This window comes from Hyperoodon ampullatus (assembly GCF_949752795.1).
Source record: "Hyperoodon ampullatus genome assembly, chromosome: 12".
Taxonomy (NCBI): Eukaryota; Metazoa; Chordata; class Mammalia; order Artiodactyla; family Ziphiidae; genus Hyperoodon; species Hyperoodon ampullatus.
In genome coordinates this window covers 53,603,773-53,625,960 of record NC_136925.1, presented here as the reverse complement: position 1 = coordinate 53,625,960, position 22,188 = coordinate 53,603,773, and the positions used below count along the sequence as shown (strand labels likewise).

Below are 22,188 nucleotides of genomic sequence, written 5' to 3'. Positions count from 1 at the left end.
ACATTTACAGTGTATTACATAATTACAAGAGTCTCCTGCATTTACGGTGTATGAGGGAACACAAGATGTATCTTCTATCTAAATATTTTTTTGTAATCTTAAATCAGGATGGTCAATTTAAACCTACATTCAGTTCATTATTCAAAAAAACAAAAAACAAAAAGAAACCAGCACATACAAAATCCTTACCTCATAAGAGCTGTGTTGAAGACAAAGTATTTTCTGTGTCACCAGCAAATGTTTGATGCTCCCCATGACACCACTTAGAAGGGATTTAAGGACAGAGCTACCAGACTCCCTAACTACATCAAACCAGTGTGGACCCACACAGCCCAGTGTGGACCCACACAGCCCAGTGTGGCTTTTTGGCTTCACATCTACACTGCAGCTCCTTGTTCATTCAGGTATAACCAGCGAGGACTAGAAAAACACCAGAGCACCCATGATGTCCATCAATTGTTTTCCCAACAACAGGTTTCCTATTATACAAATGAAATAATGACAACATGCTTTAAGGCTTGGTCACACTAAATTTGGCCACATAAGGAACAGACCAAAATGTACCGTTCTATGCAGACATTTCCTCCTAGAAAATACGTAGACTTATACTGAAATATGACAGGTGTTCAGTCTTTCTCAAAGCCATACTCTCATCTAAACACATAAAGGGTATTCAAATATCAGTGTTAACCAAGGTCAGAAATTTGAATACTCTTTTTAACAAGAAACCTGGGAAGAAAGACACAGAAATAGAACAAAAGTCTGCCACAAACATGTAGGGGGAGCATCTAGGAGATAACACCCCCAGATAAACAAATGTGTGTCACAGAAGCAAAGCAACAGAAAACAGAACTTAATGGCAACAAAGAACTAAAAAGTTATGCCTGAATCAAGGTGATGATCAAGGACAGGCCAGTGGTCTATCACTTGAATGGGACAAATGCAATGGATGGCAAAATGACTGGAGACCTCATCAACTCTTACTCCATTATTCTTTGCCTAGGGAAATGAAATTAGACCTGAAAAGAATTAAACAAATGTGGGTTTCAGTGCTCTTTTACCTAAGATGAGTACAGAGGTTTCATCAAATCTCCTAGATACTCTAAATGAAGAACCAACTCCAGGCTAGGCAGATCACTTTATAAGTTCTCTCCAGGAAGAGAACGTGCAAATGAGATTTCTAAAACATCATTGGCAGGGTCAGGAGTTGTTGAATATGTGGAAAATGCCAAAAGCCTGACAAAAGGCAAATACTTTTTAATTTTCAACAAAATAGAAAAGGGAGTGTGCAAATTACACACTGGAGAACATCACATAGATCCGTGGCAAAACTTTAGACGTGATCATTAAAGGCAGCTTGGCAAGGACTCAGAAGAGGAGGCAGTGAACCCTGAGATCCAGAATGTTCACAGAAAACCAACCATTCAGCAGAACAACAACAACAAACAAGCAGATCCCTTTTTGAAGCATCTACCGTGGACCAAGTACTCTGCTGGAGAAACAAAGATGAAGACAGCACTCACAGGCCAGGAAGCTCAGGTGGAACAGGCAACGGACACCCATCAGCTGGTAAGACGAGTGGTCCGATATTGGTGGGTACAAGGAACCACACAGCACAGAGTGGAAGCAACGACTCTGCCAGGAAGGGAAGGAGGGTCAGGGAAACTCCACAGATGATGCCAGAGCTGGACTATGAGGCAGGAACAGGAGTTTGATCCTGAATGCAGAAGAGGTTGGTCTCACTAGGCAGAAAGAGGATGGTACGAGCCATTGGGAGGGAATACGTGGTACACAGGGAGGCCTGCGTGGTCTGCTGTGGCTCTCGTATAGGGCTGGTAGAGGGGAGGAAGTTCAGAGAATGGTGGCCTGGCCAAATTATACTGACCTAATTTCCCTCTTGGACATAGTTACTGTTCCAGTGCATCAAGGAAATTAGGTAACCACTGTGTAACTGTACTTAAAAGGCACTTGGTAAGTTTCTCTTGACCTGCTTATGAATAAGATTGAGAAATGTGGCCTAGACATGGATGGATGCTTCTATGATTAGATGCATTACAGAAAGCACTGAACCACTGTACCAAGAGGTATGTGCTGACCAACTGACTGGCCTCAACCCAGAGCTGTGAGCTGACCTCCAACTTCAACCTGGAGGGAAGATGTTAACAGCTTAATGCAGCGTTCGTCCTTAAGCCTTGTCCTCATCAGTAAAATCACCACTGACATGAATGAAAATAGGGGCCTCATTAGACCTTTGGAGGGATAAATAACATCCTGGATAACAGCATTTCAATTCAGACAGACATCAGCTATCTGTAGATTAATTTGGGGTTCTACATCTGGGAGAGGTGCTAAGGAATGAGAGAAAGGGAGAACCCAACATTAGCACAAGTGAATATGACCTGCAGTTTGAGGTGACAGTAAGATCCACATACCCAGTGGTGCAATGCCACTGCTTCCCAACCCCTCCCACCCCACCTTGGCAAAAACGAAACAAAACCACTAATGCAATCAGCCCAGAATAAAAAAGACTATGGTCGTCTGTCCCACCCTTTTTGAGGATTAGAATACATCAAGATTACTGCACTTAGCTCTGGGTCTCCCACTACCATATAGGAGAAATATAAGGAAACTGGAACAAACAGAATGATTAAGTAACATAAAATTAAACTTTAAGAATAGTAGTTGGGCTTCCCTGGTGGCGCAGTGGTTGAAAATCTGCCTGCTAATGCAGGGGACACGGGTTCGAGCCCTGGCCTGGGAGGATCCCACATGCCGTGGAGCAACTAGGCCCATGAGCCACAACTACTGAGCCTGCACATCTGGAGCCTGTGCTCTGCAACGGGAGAGGCCGCGACAGTGAGAGGCCCACACACCGTGATGAGGAGTGGCCCCCGCTTGCCGCAACGAGAAAGCCCTCGTACAGAAACGAAGACCCAACACAGCAAAAATAAATAAATTAATTAATAAACTCCTACCCCCAATATCTAAAAAAAAAAAGAATAGTAGTCAAAGGAGCTGGTCAGGGTTAGCATGGAAAGAGTTGGGAGGAAAGGACAGCTATTTCCAAATACCTCAAGGATCTTATCTGGTAGAGGATTTAGCCTTGTACCAATGGAACTTCAAGGGTGTGCCTAGGACTAGGCACCGGATATTGAGGGAGAGGCGTCTTGGCTCAACATAAGGGCTTGATGCAAAGAGCTGTCTCTAGAGACAGCAGCTTCCTAATCGCCAAAGATGACTGAGCACAAGCTTGCACAGCCATTTTGTGGGGTCGCTGCAGACTGGCAGTTCTCAACCTTATCAAAAAATCAACACCCCTCACCTAAATAAATACAGTTGCCCCTTGAACAACAGGGATTTGAACCTCATAGGTCCACCTATACTCATAATTTTTCCAGTAACTATAGTACAGTCCTACAGGATCCTCGGACATAGAGGAACTGCATACACAGAGGGCCCACTGTGAGTTATACACAGTTTTTTACCTACATGGAGGATTGGTGCTCCTAACCCCCCACATTTTTCAATGGTCAACTGTATATAAGTATTTTATAACATGCCCTTTATAATGCTGAGATGAAGTTGATAGATAATATAACCCATTTAACACACTGAATTTTATGAAGTCGATGTAATGCCCCAAAGGAAAGTAACTGATAACAGGTAGTTCAGTATGTAAATTCTCAGGTTTCAAAAATCAGTATAACGCCAAAAGAAAAGTAGCTTACAACAGGTAAGTTATAAGTTAATAATTTATAATAATAAAGTAAATTCTCAGGCACAATTTCATTAGAAGACACAACAAAACACTCAGATGCTTATACCAACTTATTTAGGACAAGTTTAGCTATAGGTGAAATAAGATGAGAAATAATTTCACTACATATGAGTGGTACAGGAAGGTGAAAGGGTAGAGGTGAGAGGGTGGGAGGGGGTGGGTAACGGGTAGGTGGGGGTGCACAGAACATTAGAATAAACGCTAGTGCTATAAATAATAACCAGAATTTCTATACGTAGTAATTTAGAACCAATCTCTTTCTTTTCTTTAGAATGTCCCAATAAATATTCATGTAGGTCCTACAGATGACATGAAATTGGAAATATAAGGACAATTATTTGTTGTCTAGGACTGTCCTGATCATTGCAGGGCACTTGGCGCCTCTGCTTCCCCCAGCTAAATGCTAGTGCCCCTCCCCAGGAACCATACCAACCAAATGCACCCCAGTGGGGAACACTACACTCACTGAAAACCACTGTTACAGAGGAAAGTCAAGTTCCATGGATAAACTAACATTTTTAATTAAAATTTTTTAATTTCAAAAAGTCCTTCAAAGCTGAGATCTTACAAACTCCACACACCTGAGTCATTCTCTGTTTTCAAGATTCTCTGTGCTTTACCTGACTAACCCCTCGGACTCTTATTATTAAGGCAGCACAGCACCCTTAAAGCAGGACAAGCCCAGCTGGAATCCAGACTCTACCATCTCCCAGGTATGTAGTCTTGGGCAAGTTACTCAATTTCTCTAGACCCCAGTTTCCTTATCTGTAAAAGGCCTGGTATAGAGACGAAATGTGTCCAAGAGCTATCTATCGAGTCTAGCACCCCATGGAACAGAGAATTCTCTCCATTGAGATTTCAACAAGCCCATATGTTCCTGTGTTTATGAAAGTTACACCTACCTTCATCAGCACCTGGAGAGCCAGATTCAAATTTGCCCCTAAACAGAAACATTAGATCATGAACTAACTCAAGCCAGGCAGCCCGGGTGAATGAATGTAGAGATGACAGCAAGCAGCAACAGTTAAAACATTTACTGAACATTAACCATATGCACCAGATATTTTTGTTCAATGCTATTACACACACTGTTTAATCTTTATGACTATATGAGAGTTCATATTCTCAATCCTTTTTAGATAAAGAATCTGAAATTTAGAAAGGTTGAAACATTTATTCAAGGTCAAACAGCCATAAAAGTTAGAGCCAGAATGATCAGCTTTATCTAATGCCAAAGTCAGAACCACTCATAATGGCCTCTAATGTGAGGCAATATTACTACACAGAATTTTCACGTCAATTGCCTGGTTCTTTCCAGATTTACCCACCATTAAAAGAACAAGAGGGTGAACACCAGTTTCCTGGTCAATTGTCTTTTAGGACATCGATCCTGAACTGTATTCAGGTTAGTCACTGCTATTCATTAATAAATGCACTGCACTGAACATGTTCAAGCATTTAATAAACATTTATTGCACTGAATTAGACTTTTAAAGAGCTAACTGGAAAGCACATTCCCTTAATTCACTAAATAAAGTGAATTACCTCTTAAGTTTTAAGGACAGAAGTAATAATATAACTTTGAATATGCCAGAAATATTTTCCTTAGCAGTTGGCAAATTTTTTTTGTTTCTGTTGTTTTGAAAAGTAATCTTCTGCCAATCCAATTATTTCCCTGCTGAAAACGAAATTAGTAAATACAAAGAATCAGAATTTAAAAATGGAATTTTGATCGTTTTAAAAAATGTTCTTTATTGATTTTAAGTTACAAAAGTCCCTTTCTTTTTTAGGGGCTAAAACCGAAGGTCCTTTTTAGAACTAAAAATTATGATTCTATAAACTTCTACCAGAGGTTTTTAATATACTGCTATACTGCATGCATTCTCTCATTAATACTTATAAGGATATAAGAATTCAGTCTTGTACAGTTTTCTACCTGTACACAAAGACAAACAGGAAAAATATGCAGAAAGTCATATAAAAAGTTATTGGAGACAATGAAAACAGAACAGAGTCTGCTCTGCTGATCTCACGTCTCAACCATAAGAGGAAACTTCCTCTTTCTCACCATTAGTCACTATTTATTGGTTGTCTGCTCTATGCATATGACTGTCCCTACCCTCACAAGAGTTGAAAAAAATCTGGTGCCTGCATCACCACAGAGGTAGTTTCTAGGGACACCCCCTACTATTGCTCCAGTACTGTAAGATCACTTCAGATCATCTCTAAGGTAAGTCTAAAGGTGGTAGGCTCCAAACAGCATCAATAAACAAACAGGTGACATGGGAGGAAAAGTTTGTCTTCAATTACTTCTGGAATTCATTTTAATATTATTCGACAGACCCACTGCTAAAATCCTAGGATCTCTGGCCTATTTGACTTTTTTTGCAGATATCTTCTAGCCCTGGCCCAAAAGGAATTTTAAAAAAAAGAAAAAAGTTCCACAGTCTTCTGGAGTCTCTACTAGTATAGAACTCAAGCCTATTCCCCAAGGCCTTCCAGAGAGTAGGCACCAATGTGAATCACTACACCAGCTGCCTTTGCTCACAGCAAATGCCATCACTGCTGCAGGGGTTCTGGTCTTGCATCATGCCACAACTCCTTCAATTTTAGGACAGAAATAAGTGTGGCCAGTGGTTACTACTAATTATTATTATTATTATTGTTATTATTTGATGCGAGGTATCTATTTGATGGATCTGAATTAGGATTAATTGATGCAAACAAAACCAATAAAATTTGATGGATGAAAGATGTAATAAATGGAATACCTTTCCAAAGAACATACAGTATATGGGTTGCAAACACTAGTTTCCAAGAATTAGAGTGTCTTTTGAGACTGTGAAGAGACATGAAGTTCACTTTACCAGGTAAGTTGCCATTTCACTGAGGAAAAGTCACATGCTTCTTTGTTCTCATGTGGATGGTACTGGCAATTGAATCCTATTTTCAAAATACACTGGCATACACCCAATATGTGTAAAAATGCAAAACAAAAAATGATTGAATTATCACCCTTTTTAATACGCTTTCAGCATATTTATTTACATGGAATGTACAGGTGGCAATAAACAATTTACACTTACTCCAAAATAGTGCCTTGTCAGATACTGACAAGCAATCTCTTCAATCGGTAAGCTTACTAAGAACCTGTTTTATGCCTATCACTGTACAATTTATCTAAAACCTATGCATATAAAGAGGACTCAATACACTCTGAGAAAACTTCGATTTTTGACAAGGAAATAAAATCTACAAAAATAAAACAATCAGAAAAAAAGGATATGATAGAAAGTAATGCCAAATAAAATTTGTTATGCACAGAGAAGTACCAATGGAAAGAAAAGGGCCAGGTCACATAGGCCAGTGTTCTTAGGGAAGGTGTCTGAAGTGGGACAACACCAAAAACAACCATTCTGGTTATAGTTCAACAGTGCTACCCAATGAACAGTCATATCTATAAACCAGAAAGAGTTTTATCGTTAATGAAAATGTTCTCTATCAGAGCATGCTCAAGAGGACTGGAATTCTACCCTTCCCTCAGATGTGTAAGGCAAAAATGGAGAGGTGCATGCAGTGCTTTGGTTAGTACGGCACAAAATGTGGGAAATATGCAAACGTGGGTTCAGGAAGAAGCATAGTGAAAAGTGCTACGGGGCAGGAAATCTGCTCAACACAAAATTAAACCAGCATCAGGAAGTAGTGTAACCTCTTCTTTGAAAAAAATTATGCATATGGGGCTTCCCTGGTGGCGCAGTGGTTGGGAGTCCACCTGCTGATGCAGGGGATGTGGGTTCGTGCCCCAGTCAGGGAGGATCCCACATGCCACGGAGCGGCTGGGCCCGTGAGCCATGGCCGCTGGGCCTGCGTGTCCGGAGTCTGTGTTCCGCAGTGGGAAAGGCCACAGCGGTGAGAGGCCCGCGTACCGCAAAAAAAAAAAAATTATGCGTATGATATTCGATTCTAATTTTCCAAGAGATTGGGTTAAGAAACCAACTCTATGGTTTAAGTATGTTTTCTTTTAAAGGTTTATTAAGTTGTTTGATATAAAAGTTCTTACAGAATTCAAAAGAAAATGGGCTCTTTGGCCATTTGGCCAGACTGGATTGTTGTACTCAATTAAGCACTCCCGCCTTGTAAGAGAATTACACATGCAAACCCTCTGCTATGCCACTTTGTGGTGCTTTGCACTAGTACACAGAGTATTCTTCTCTACCCAGTTGGCCATGTGGCTTGTTTTAACCAACAGACTGAGGACTAACAGTGTACCCATTTCAACTTAAGGCTCTAAGAGGCCTGGCAAGTTTCTGTTCTCCACCAGAAAAGTATGCCTCAGGTAGTGGCTTTTCCTTCTTCAGCACGGGTCCCAGAATGAAGATGTGTGGAACAGACCTGAACTCCTACCTCAGCTTTGGAGTCCAGCCCAGGCCTGCTGGACCCAGCCAACAGTAGCCAAACCACAGTCAACCTGCAGATTCATGAATGTGAAATAAATATTTGTGGTTCTAAGCCACTAAGATTTGGAGGCTGTTATGCAGTATTATTACAACAAAAAACCCAACACATCTTTAGAAATATCCTAATCCACAAATTACTTTGTGGATTTTTACCAGGAAGATCAAAGCCACATAGTACATGTTACCACCTATAGGCATAATTCTACCGAGGCCTGGGATACCAAAGCCCAGAGACAGAAGCAGCCAATTAACAAAAACAGCCAAGAAAGCATCCCTTCCTTCCAGTTGTCATTTACCTCACAACCAATGTGCATGGCTATGGAAGTTTAGCTACAAGGAGGCATCACTTGACACCAAGCGTGACTTATGTACATCTTGGTACATTCACCTACAGACTTTGATATTATTTATTGTTAAGGTTGAACTGTGTCATACCACCCCCCCCAAAAAAATGTTGAAGTTGTATCCACTGTAACCCAGGATGTGACCTTATTTGGAAACAGGGTCACTGCAGATGTAATCAGTTAAGAGGAGGTCATACTGGAGTATGGTGGGCCTCTAATCCAATATGACTGGTGTCCTTATAAGAAGATGGCCATGTGAAGATCAAGACACACAGGAAGACAGAAGCACAGATTAGAGTTAGGCAGCTACAAGCCAAGGAATGCCAAGGACAGCCAGCAAACCACAAGAAGCCAAAAGCAAGAAAGGATTATTTTACAGGCTTCAGAGACATCGTGGCCCTGTCGACACCTTGATCTTAGACTCTACCCTCCAGAATTATAGACAATGAATTCCTGTTGTTTGAGGCTACCCAGTTTTTGGTAATTGTCAGAGCAGCTCTAGGAAACATTCACTTATCTTAAATCTTATATACTATCACTGTTCCAAAAGGATACTACCTCAAAAATATTATTATTTCCCCATCATGTCTATTCTGCCACTTTCTCATATAATTTAAAGGAAATGTGGGCATATGATTGAGAGCATCGGTAAATATTATTTTGAGTATTACAGCAGAAAGCTCACGTAGTTAACATCTGTACCCAGGAGACAATTCAAGCACAGTTTATTGAGTAGATGGACTAAGAACTGACCTGATTATCAGGGAAAATTCTTAACATAAAATGAGTTTTGAAATCTTCTGAGAATGTAGCATCACCATTGTGGCATGCCACTCTTACCACACTTTAGCAATTTTAATCTAACAAACTCATACTGCTACATTTCTCACACACACTTATGCTGTCTTGTACCATTTTCTAAATAATGGCTCCTCATGCCCATATTCCTTTCAATCAGACTGTAAGCTCTCAAAAGGAGTGTCTCATGTTCTACATGTATGAGTAAGTGTGCCTGTGCACGCACGCGCGCACACACACACAGTGACATACGTTACAACTTCTAGTTCAGGTTAGACATAGGATTTATGTTTAATAAGTTGAATTTTTATTTGTTATGTCTAAATACATAACAGAAACTGACTTCGGTTATAGAACAATAAGGTCTTACCTTTTATTTCTATTAGTGGTCTCCATTTTCTAAAGTTATATTCCACGTCAATAAAAGCATCCGAGCATAAAATCCTAATATGTATATTTTTCACATAAAAAATGTCTTCTGAACTAATACATGCATTATAAAACATATAACAAAATAGAAGTCATGAAAAGATGATACAGACATTCTAACAATTTCTTCCCATACCCTCAAGGGGCACATGAACCCCGCTGGAGAACCACTGGTCCAAACTATGAGAGCAGATACATGAAAATATTTCCTAGGATTTGGCCCTTTCTAGGAAACACAAGACCTATGAGAATCTAAAATATTTACAAACTTTAAACACATTCTCTGGCAAACTCCTGAAACTCTCTTGATCAAACAAGCGATACTTTACAGCTGATGATAGTTATCCTTGCAACTTGGATTAGTCTGTATATTACTGGACCCTAATTGTAAATGCATTTAGTAACTGTGATGTTCTTTGCAATTGAGTCCTTTAGTTTTTAGACTTTAGGAATGAAAATCTATTATCAAAATTTCAGGCAAATATCTGTAAGACTGAGAGAACCAAATGATACAACATTCTGATCTTGAAAATAAAAGAATGAGAAAGATGGGCAAAGAGGAAGATGGAACAGAAAACTCATAAACCATCTCCTAAGAATGTTATCAACACAACAACATGAATTCTTCTTGTGTTCCATGTGCATGCATGTGCACAACCATGTGCTAGAAACCTGAAGGGCATAGAGTAGTACAAAACACAACCCCTACCAGCTAACTGTAAGAACAACTAAGTCATAAAGCAAGCCTATATTTAATTTTCAGTACAAGATGCTACCAGAAAACTACTAGAACTAATCAATGAATTTGGTAAAGCAGCAAGATACAAAATTAATGCACAGAAAAATCTTGCATTCCTATACACTACTGATGAAAAATCTGAAAGAGAAATTAAGGAAACACTCCCATTTACCACTGCAACAAAAAGAATAAAATACCTAGGAATAAACCTACCTAAGGAGACAAAAGACCTGTATGCAGAAAACTATAACACACTGATGAAAGAAATTAAAGATGATACAAACAGATGGAGACATATACCATGTTCTTGGATTGGAAGAATCAATATTGTGAAAATGACTATACTACCCAAGGCAAACTACAGATTCAATGCAACCCCTATCAAACTACCAAAGGCATTTTTCACAGAACTAGAACAAAATATTTCACAATTTGTATGGAAACACAAAAGACCCCGAATAGCCAAAGCAATCCTGAGAAAGAAAAATGGAACTGGAGGAATCAGGCTCCCTGACTTTAGACTATACTACAAAGCTACAGTAATCAAGACAGTATGGTACTGGCACAAAAATAGAAATATAGATCAATGGAATAGGATAGAAAGCCCAGAGATAAACCCACACACATAATGGTCACCTTATCTTTGATAAAGGAGGCAAGAATATACAATGGAGAAAAAGCCTCTTCAATAAGTCACGCTGAGAAAACTGGACACCTACATATATAAGAATGAAATTAGAACACTTCCTAACACCATACACGAAAATAAACTCAAAATGGATTAAAGACCTAAATTTAAGGCAAGACACTATAAAACTCTATAGGCAGAACACTCTATGACATAAATCAGAGCAAGATCCTTTTTGACCCACCTCCTAGAGAAATGGAAATAAAAACAAAAATAAACAAATGGGACTTAATGAAGCTTAAAAGCTTTTGCACAGCAAAGAAAACCATAAACAAGACGAAAAGACAACCCTCAGAATGGGAGAAAATATTTGCAAATGAAGTAACTGACAAAGGATTAATCTCCAAAGTATACAAGCAGCTCATGCAGCTCAATAACAAAAAAACAAACAACCCAATCTAAAAATAGGCAGAAGACCTAAATAGACATTTCTCCAAGGAAGATATACAGATTGCCAACAAACACATGAAAGGATGCTCAAGAACACTAATCATTAGAGAAATGCAAATCAAAACTACAATGAGGTACCACCTCACACTGGTCAGAATGGCCATCATCAAAAAAACTACTAACAATAATGCTGGAGAGGGTGTGGAGAAAAGGGAACCCTCTTGCACTGTTGGTGGGAATGTAAATTGATTCAGCCACTATGGAGAACAGTATGGAGGTTCCTTAAAAAACTAAAAATAGAATGACTTCAGCAATCCCACTACCTGACATATACCCTGAGAAAACCATAATTCAAAAAGAGTCATGTGGCACAATGTTCATTGCAGCTCTATTTACAATAGCCAGGACATGTAAGCAACCTAAATGTCCATCAGCAGATGAATGGATAAAGAAGATGTGGCACATATATACAATGGAATATTACTCAACCATAAAAATAAACAAAATGGAGTATTTGTAGTGAGGTGGATGGACCTAGAGACTGTCATACAGAGTGAAGTAAGTCAGAAAGAGAAAAACAAATACCATATGCTAACACATATATATGGAATCTAAAAAAAAAAAAAAAAAAGGCTCTGAATAACCTAGGGGCAGGACAGGAATAAAGATACAGATGTAGAGAATGGAGTTGAGGACATGGGGAGGGGGAAGGGTAAGCTGGGCCGAAGTGAGAGAGTGGCATGGACATATATACACTACCAAATGTAAGATAGATAGCTAGTGGGAAGCAGCTACATAGCACAGGGAGATCAGCTCGGTGCTTTGTGCCCACCTAGAGAGGTGGGATAGGGAGGGTAGGAGGGAGATGCAAGAGGGAGGAGATATGGAGATGTATGTATATGTATAGCTGATTCACTTTGTTATAAAGCAGAAACTAACACACCATTGTAAAGCAATTATACTCCAATAAAGATGTAAAAAAAATTTTGCAGTACAAATAGTTAAGTGTCAAAATAAACTGAAATTAGGGGTAGAGCAGATGTCTTGGAAAGTGTTGATGGAATTAAGTATCAACCTGGTGCAGAATATTGGCTTCAAAAGGAAGAAATGTGTAAGGAAATTCAGATAGAGCGGGCAGCCAAAAGCCTGAAGGCAGGAATTACCCCATGTGCGTGAGGGGTACTGAGGACCCTCTGACCCTACTAAAGTGCTGAGTTTATGCAGGTGAGGAGTGGGAGATACGCCTGAGTGCCTGCAATGTGGAGAGGATACAGTACCATTATCACCTAAGCAACATTCTCTGGCTTAAATTTCCAAGAGAAAGCCACCACCATGAAAATCTCATAAATCATTTCACTTACTCTACTTATTCTTGAGGAACTAGCCTTGGGGCTGATCTATACATAAAACAAGCAAGCAAGCTAAATGCAAGAAAATACCAAGCAGAAGGCGTGTGGGTGAAGATGTGGAGGAAGTGAAATATTAGCAGCTTTGAAAAGAGGAAGAGAGAGTAAAATATGTCAAAATGAATATGCATCTGATAAAGTCAAGAATATAAGAATCCTATGATATATTAATTTTAATTACTTCTAACAATTATCATTGTAATATATATGGATAACAAATAAAATGTGAAAATAGAAATTGCCTATGATCCCAGCAATGGAGACAAAAGTCTCAATATTTTATCACTTTCCTGTCTTTTCTTCCATGAAGCTGAATTTTAAAATCAAATTAGGGTCTTTTTGTATGTACAGTTTGGTATACTATCAAAAAAGACTCCATTATTGGATTTGTCTCCAATTTTTACAATATCAACCTTGCTAATAGCTAATACTTATATAGTTGCTTACTCTGTGACAGAATTCCAAGTGCTTTACATATATTAACTTATCTAATTCTCAATACAATGTGAGAGGTGGATACTATTATTATCTTCATTTCACAGATGAGAAAATCAAGGAGAAATTAACTTGCCTAAGTTCACCTAGCTGACAAACGGTGGAAAAGGACTCCAAGCCAGGCAACAGGCTCCAGCATCCCTGCTTTTAACCCATCTACCATACCACCTGCCTTCCAGAGACAATGTGCTCACCACTGAAATTAAGCCTCATCTCTGATTTTTTCAGGATGTACTCAGAACAGAATCACGGGTGCCAAGGGATTCTATGAGTTGAACTGCTCTCCATCAAAGGCATAATACCCCCATATAACCTCTTACCATCTGTGAAAAGGGAAAATGACCCAACTTCAACTTGCCAGCATTGTTATGGACTTTTACAATCTAATTATAGTCTGCATTTATTTGATGCAATGAAGTTGAATATTTTTTCATGTTTTGGCCATTTGTAGTTCCTGTTTTGTGAATTTTCTATTCCTGCTGTATAGATTGTTTGTGTCCCCCATCCCCACCACAAATTCATACGGTGAAAACCTAATGCTCTAGGTGATGGTATAAGGTAGGACCTTCAGGAGGTGATTAGATCATGAGGGATCTACCCTCATGGGATTAGCGCCCTCATGGGATTAGTACCCTCATTAAGGAAGCCCAGAGAGATCCCTAGCCCCTTCTACTAGATGAGGACACAATAAGAAGTCCAAGGTCTACACCCTGAAAGAGGGTTCTCACTAGAACCTGACCATGCTGGCACCCTGATCTTGGACTTCCAGCCTCCAGAAATGTGAGCAGTAAATTTCTGCTGCTTATAAGCCACCCAGTCTATGGAATTCTGTTCTAGCAGCCCAAATGGACTAAAACGATTCCTTCCTAGAATGCTTTTTAAAGAGTTAAAGTGTGTTAAATTGAAATTATTTTAGAAGATATCAGAGGGTGGCTAACTAGCTGTTTCAGTAGGAGCCTAGAGCCCAGCAAGTAATATCCCTCGGGGGAGTCACCAGGACCCAGGGCTGAGGCCTCAGCTGTAAATGCCTGGGACCATAAGGATTGAGCAAGCCCTCCCAACAGTTTATAGCCTGAAACTGTGCTTTACAGCATACAGCAGGGGCTGTACCTATTGGATGGCTGGAATAGTCATTACTGCTACTCAAGACACACTCAATTCCTCCTATCAACATGTCTGGGGAAACAAATTAGCAAATTTGATGCTTGCTTAGTGAGGTCAGAATTACAGAAGGAAAATGAAAGATTTCAAGGGATCTCACACCTATGGAGCAGTCTTACAGATTTTGCCTATTCTACATGGCTAGTTTGGTTAGTGATCAGAATCATCCACTAGTCAGAGGATTCCACAGGAACAGTGCTGAACAAATGCTATTAAATTCTTACTGGCTAAATTCTCTGTTAATCAGTCAACAGCAATTTACCTCATGTCAGGCACTTTGCAATAAAATCAAGCACATGAGATATCACCTCACACCAGTCAGAATGGCCATCATCAAAAAATCTAGAAACAATAAATGCTGGAGAGGGTGTAGAGAAAAGGGAACACTCTTGCACTGCTGGTGGGAATGTGAATTGGTACAGCCACTATGGAGAACAGTATGGAGGTTCCTTAAAAAACTACAAATAGAACTACCATATGACCCAGCAATCCCACTCCTGGGCATATACCCTGAGAAAACCATAATTCAAAAAGAGTCATGTACCAAAATGTTCATTGCAGCTCTATTTACAATAGCCCGGAGATGGAAACAACCTAACTGTCCATCATCGGATGAATGGATAAAGAAGATGTGGCACATATATACAATGGAATATTACTCAGCCATAAAAAGAAATGAAATTGAGCTATTTGTAATGAGGTGGATAGACCTAGAGTCTGTCATACAGAGTGAAGTAAGTCAGAAGGAGAAAGACAAATACCATATGCTAACACATATATATGGAATTTAAGAAAACAAAATGTCATGAAGAACCTAGGGGTAAGACAGGAATAAAGACACAGACCTACTCGAGAATGGACTTGAGGATATGGGGAGGGGGAAGGGTAAGCTGTGACAAAGCGAGAGAGAGGCATGGACATATATACCAAACATAAGGTTGATAGCTAGTGGGAAGCAGCCGCATAGCACAGGGAGATCAGCTCGGTGCTTTGTGACCACCTAGAGGGGTGGGATAGGGAGGGTGGGAGGGAGGGAGACGTAAGAGGGAAGAGATATGGGAACATATGTATATGTATAACTGATTCACTTTGTTATAAAGCAGAAACTAACACACCATTGTAAAGCAATTATACTCCAATAAAAATGTAAAAAAAAAAAATCAAGCACAGAGGACGCCCTCCGATTACTTGGCTTGGAAAGAAAAATACTATATTCACATACTTAGGAGTCACTTCGTAGGATGGGGCACTATCTCCAGATGGTTCATGTTATCCATCAGGGTTGGTGGTTAATACTTTCGATTTTTAAGAGTAACACCATACTCGGAGGGTTTCACTCCTTTATGTACCAACTACAGAGGCAAACCCAGAGGCAGAGGCAAAAAACAAAAAACAAAAAAAAACACTCTCTTAGGTGAGGGCCATAATAAATATGAACTTTTTTTTTTAAATGAGTGTTAACACAATGTTTGGAGAGAATTAGTAAAGTAAGGTAGGGATGCTAAAGAAAATGATACAGACGGAGGATGGGGGGGAGCGGAGTAGAGGAGGGATGAATAGTTAAATAAAAGCTTCAACCTTGGGCTTTTTTTTTTTCTTTGACCAATCATAGCATGTTATCCAAAATCATAATTAATTTTTACTAGAAAGGCAATTTTGCTATTTATGAGAAATGCCTGTTGCCAGTATGGAAGGCTACTTGGGATACTACATTACATGTGGAAGGCTCCATGAGTTTCTAGAATCTCAACCAAGAATGGCCCCTAGAGATGACACCAGAACTGAGTGTGGCTTGCTAATGAAAGTAGGAGGACCGAGTGTTCCATGCAGAGGAAACAGCATGGAGAAGAAAAATCATATGCAGCGCATGTGCAGGAAGTGACAAACAGTTCTGTGTTACCAACATAGAGATTCTGAACTTGGGATCCATAAACAAGGACATGTAGGCAAAATGGTGTGTTTCATGTGTGATGAGACCATGAACTTTCATCAGATTTTTTTAAAGGGTCCGTGATTGGGGATGGGGAGGTAAGTTCAGAACAACTGTGAGCCACATGCCTGACAGGGAGAGGCAGGGGACAAGAGGTGAATTCCTCAGGGCCCAGGAGACCAGGCTAAGTAAGACTCATGGTGGACTCCTTCCTGCGCAGGATGGGAATCCTTTAGAAGGCTGAAAAGGGAAGTTTAGAAGGAAGACTGGCTGAAATGTAGGGGAAAGTGAAGTGCAGGCAACAGTCCAAAGCATATGAGGAACCAAACAAGAACAGTGGGAATGGAGAGAAGGCAATTAGAGAAATGATTAGGAGATCAAAGGGGCAGGCTGAATGTTCACATTTGCTTGTATGTGCACAAAATGTCACTGGAGGATTCTCAATTAACTGATAACTCTGGTTGCCAGTGGACAGGGGAAGCAGGTAACTAGGAAAGAGGATGAGAGAGAATCCTTTCAATGTTTACCCATATGTACCTTTTGAATCACATGAAGGTATTGCCTACTACAAAAATAAAGCTTTTTAAAAAAAGACTTGGAGGTTACCAGAATGATATGCCTCTATGTAAAAATTTGCCCACATCTCTCTCCAAATCCCCTCCTCAATGTTTCAAGTTGCACTTTTGAATTCAGATTATTTTTACCTCAAAAGCTCCTGGACTGCACCAGTGACTATCCCTTGAGAAGGGCCAGTCTCTCTGTGGACCGGGGTGATAAATGTATGAAAATGAAGTTGACACCATACAGATGTAAAAAACTATTTACATGGTTAAATTCAACCAACTTAACAGGTAGTTGTCAAAATACCAGAATGAAGAAAGTCTGATCAATTAACTCAGGGAGCTCAATCTTTTAAATTTTATGGTGAATAAAAGAGGCTCAAGGAAGAATCTCTATGATTTATTAAAACAAAGATGAATCAAATAAATTACTGATGTGAAAGAGGTCAGATGTGAGGTACAGTGTGGTGAGTGTTAAGCTAATTTAGGCTAGCCCTTTGGCTAAAAATGACTTTTTTTTTTTTAAATTAAATAGAATGAATCTCCTGGTCAATCCAGAACTGACTTAAACTGAATGGTTTTACCAATTTTAAATTAGTCAATAGTAGACATAAATTTAATAGTTAAAAAAAATAAGTGGATCTTAGTTTTGCCAAACTATGTAACATTGTTTTCCATTTGGCTATACAAGAGTAAATATACTAAACTTGCAATAGTTGATCAAAGCATATTTAATGGAACCTATTAAACTTGTTAATCAAAACATACTGTATCCATAGATCAATTCTGCACGTTTCCATTTATTGGTTTTATGTTTTATACTTTTCCTTGTTCTACAAAAGATGTGAGTCAGCTTAATAAATTCAATAAAATGGGAAAATATACTTAGGTTAAAAAAATCAGAAGAAAAAAAAAAACAAGGTAGAACAGAAATTCAAAACCAAAGGGAAAGTCAGAACAGCAATAATACGCCATAGGTTTTTACAGGGTTATTAAAATTAAGTTGTAAATTTGACTCTGTGTTTCCTAGTTGCCAAATCAGAAAGGGAAATATAATCGACTATCTAATTCTATTTTTGCATGATGAAAAATGGACGCTCCATAATTGTTAAGGGGAAGTAAAGCTTTTCTTTGGCATTTAGAGTTGAATGGAATTTCTTGCAAGAGTCTTCAAGCAGGAGCTGTAGAAGGAACTATTACCTTAATAACCACATCTCTTAAGTAACATAACAGTAGGTTTCTTGTGACTGTCTTTATTAATAGAATGCTTCAGTGGGAGCAGAATTTGGGGGGAGGGGTGCAAAGGATGCAAAACAAGGTAACGAAAGTATACAGTTTCTGAAGATCTGGCTAGACTCCTGGCGTAACACCTAGAATTGGAGGGGCACGGGTGGACATCATGGCCTTTGTTCAGCCAACTCTCTATAAACATTTCTTTCAATTAAGCTTCTGGTCAAATTTATGGGCAGACAATTCATTATCTCTGGCATTCATTACCATTTTTAAAGGGAGATTAGTACACAACAATTATTCTTCATCCACTAGTTCCCTATATTTGAAATTCAAGGTTATACAAATTTTCTTTTCTATACTTTCTCTGCAACCATAACAATTTTGGTTCTAACATATGTGAATTGAGTGGATCTTACTGGATGTAAACAACAACAACAAAAATCATGGGCTGGGATAAAAAACGGTGGGATAAAAAATGGACAGTAAGGGACATTTAGTGAGAAAGGGACGGGGGTTTGGTAATAAAAGCTTAGGAAAGATATAGAAAAGTTAGAGTAAATCTAGGTCTTAGGATTTCATTCCAGTGGTGCATGTGGAGTCAGGGTACCGGGGGGGGGGGCTCACTTGTCAGGACCCAGGTAGTGAGTCATTCAATTGCAGGGGCGCTACGCATTTGGATGCAGGACACACACAGAAAAATGCCTCTTCCATTCTGACATTAGGAACTGATTTCAAGGTCAAGAGTGCCAGCACAGTCAAGCGCTCGACTTCTCTTTGTCAAATGAACAAATAAGTGTTTATTATCTGCAACAAAGTAAAGAGAGTTTACTGTAACCACAGAGGAGGGCTCTTTTGAGAAGTTTAAAGTGAGCAAGGAAGAACCATATAAATTAACTGCTCAATATCCTTGACTACAAATATAAGATGTGTAAAATGTAATTAGCTTTATTTCGTGGGAGAATTTTTGCTCTGTTTGAATAAATCATAACATATTTTTCATAAGCTCCCTCCCACTGCTGGTTCCCCCAATCTCACTACCTTTTACATAAAAGTGTTATTTCCTCACCATCTAGGAAGAGCCCAAGTAGGCTGGAGAAGCAATAGTAATAAACTAGGGCTTACCATAGTTTTGTGAAAATAAGTCTTTTGGGTAATATGTAGTAAGGATAGTGAAGAGGTATTAAAATGACAAAAGAGAAAGAAAGAAAATAAGTGACTGGACCACTCCCAGATAATTCTGTTAAACAAAGTGATTGGAAAAAGGTTAATACTGACTCAGAAAACTTACATAACAGGAAAATAAAAACAAAACAGGAAATATTGTATCACAGTGCAAAAATAAAGCAAATGGAATGTGATGCAGTTATCCTTATTTCAAGATAACATAAGATTTAAAAGCAGAGAGGCACCAAACCTTCCAAACCTGCAATGTCACAACCGCCCTGGGTGTCAAACTTGAAAACTGATATGTTTATATACTGAGGAAAACCATGCAGTTGAAAATGTGTATCTATGCCATGTATTTTGAATCATTTAGGAATCACAGACACTTCTAAATGCTTTATTTCCACTTTTACCTGTAATAAATGCATTATAATTAGGTCAACCACAACAACTCAACTCTAAAATGAGTTAATATGTCACTTATTAACCAAATCATTGTTACCTCTGGAGTAACCTAGAATTTCCTTTAAACATGAATTGTACTTTTTAATTGTGTTTTAGAGTTTAATTAAAATAAGTTTGATTACCAATTAGAAAAAAAATTGCAAGCTTAGAAATGAAATTAGCTTATATTAAGAGTTGGGGAGAATTACCTTATTTAATAACATTAAAGAAGGATAACATATGGTCTTAAAAATGTCAAAATTCAACTTAAATGCTGGGATAACCGAATTTGACTATTTATACAAAGAAGTAATTTTTAAAATCCAGTTAAACTTCAAAGGCCACAGGAAAACACATTTTAATCCTAAATTGTCTTTAGATGAAGCTTGAAACACAGTTCATTCAACAAATAACTAATGAGCGCCCACTATTCATCAGACTAGGGGATTACAGGACTGAACAAGACGAAGACACTGTCCTCCTGGAGTTTACACCGGTTCATTTTCCAAAGCTCTAAACCTTAATACGTTAATAAAACTGGCGCTTACAATGATCCACTTTCCAAAACTCTAAACCTTATTGCTTAATACGAAATTTAAAAATGATAGCCTGTGAAGAGATAATCTTCCCCAGAAGCTCTGATGTATGAACTTTACACTTGGGAGAGAAGAAGGAATTTATAACCAGTTTCTCAGAAATACAGACCTTATTAACATCTATCTAGTTGGAAGCTAGGCTGCGCCCAAGGCTGCCTCTGCTGGCCGACTCCGTGCATCCTTCCAGCAGATTCTCAACTCCCTACACCTGTATCAAACTTGCCACGCTCTTCACGAAAGCCGAAGGCTCCCAAGTAGGCAGCACAAGAATTCCTCAGCCTCATCTATCTCTTGAATATTTGACTCCTAGAGGAGCCTTCTCTAACTGGCCCTAAGATGTTGACTGTAAGGGTTGGAGACATCAATTTTATATATCAGCCTGCCAACTCTGAAATACACAAAAATCCACAGTGACTTCTCTATGCCGCTGAAATAACGCTATGTGTGGCTACATATTGAGAGAGAACAGGAAGAACGCATCTGTTCATCAAGCCGAAAAAATACGGTGACATATTTCCACCTGAGCTGCTGAAAATTCAACGGTATTTCTCCCTTCACCCCCCAATAATCCACACAGCAACACATCCTCTCCACCCCTGCCCGAAGCGCGCACCCCACCGGGCCCAGGGTGTGGGCGGGGAAGGGTCAAGCTCTCCTTCGCCACAACTGGGCCTCCCGAGCTCAGGAAGAGGTTGTCAGGTTAACAGGGGGCTGCGCCCAGCGCCATTAGGACACCTCCGAGCGCAGCACCGAGCTCCAGCGGGAGGCAAGTTTGGCGGGTCCTGGCCCCGGCCCCCCGCCCCTACACAGCGGCAGCATCAGCAGCGGGCGGCTGCGAGGGCTAGTCCCCGCCTCACCTACTTACCTACAGGGCGGGGGCGCCGGCTCTCCGGGTCCGGGAAAAAGGGAGCCGGTGCACGCATTTCTGGGAGCGGTGGCCTCTGCCGCTCGGCGCCTGGGAGCGCATCCTCCAGGGTGGGTGGGAGGAGGGGTCGGGGGAGGACCTTGCGGTGACGCGGTTCTGAGGCAGGAGGGAGGAGCGCCCAGGCGCGTGCCCCGGGGGACCGGCGTCCGGTGCTACTGGACGCGGCCGCCGCGGGGACTCCTCAGGCCTTTCCCCAGGCGCGGTGCCTAGCCAACCCTGCAGATGCACCCGCGGTCAGGACATCGGCCACTACAGGCTGCCGGGCCCGGCCGGAGGCGGGGAGCAGCGGGTGGCGCGACGCGGTGCAGACGCCCACCTCTAGCTCCGCCCGGCCCGCGCCACGCTCTGCGGCCCTCCGCTGCGGCGGGGGTCGGGGAGCTCGGCGGCTCCGCTCGGCCGCTCGGGCTGCAGCTGCGGCGTCCTCCCTGTCCCGGCGACCTCCGAGCTGGCGGTCTGGGCAGCCGCGCCACCCCTTGGCGGCTGCAGCCTCCGCTGCCCCGGCGCAGCCACAGCCCGAGCCCGGCGGCTCCGCCCCGGAGAGCTGCGCGCGAGGCCTCCGCAGGCCTCAGCCCTTTGTGACGCCTCCCGGGAGCAAGCTCGTTGCGACTACGGCGGTCGGACGCCCGGCGGCTAAGCCTGAGAGGGTCTTCT

At 40.6% G+C, this 22,188-nt stretch overlaps 1 protein-coding gene across 1 annotated transcript in view; it reads right to left on the bottom strand.

Moving 5' to 3' along the window:
- The window catches only part of NCOA7 (nuclear receptor coactivator 7), a gene marked incomplete at both ends in the record, with an annotated part of 140,371 nt that extends 118,795 nt beyond the window's left edge, over positions 1-21,576 (bottom strand). The window contains one exon of the mRNA XM_079716378.1: positions 21,478-21,576. The remainder of the gene's footprint in view (positions 1-21,477) is intronic.
- Between the last annotated feature and the right edge of the window lie 612 nt (positions 21,577-22,188).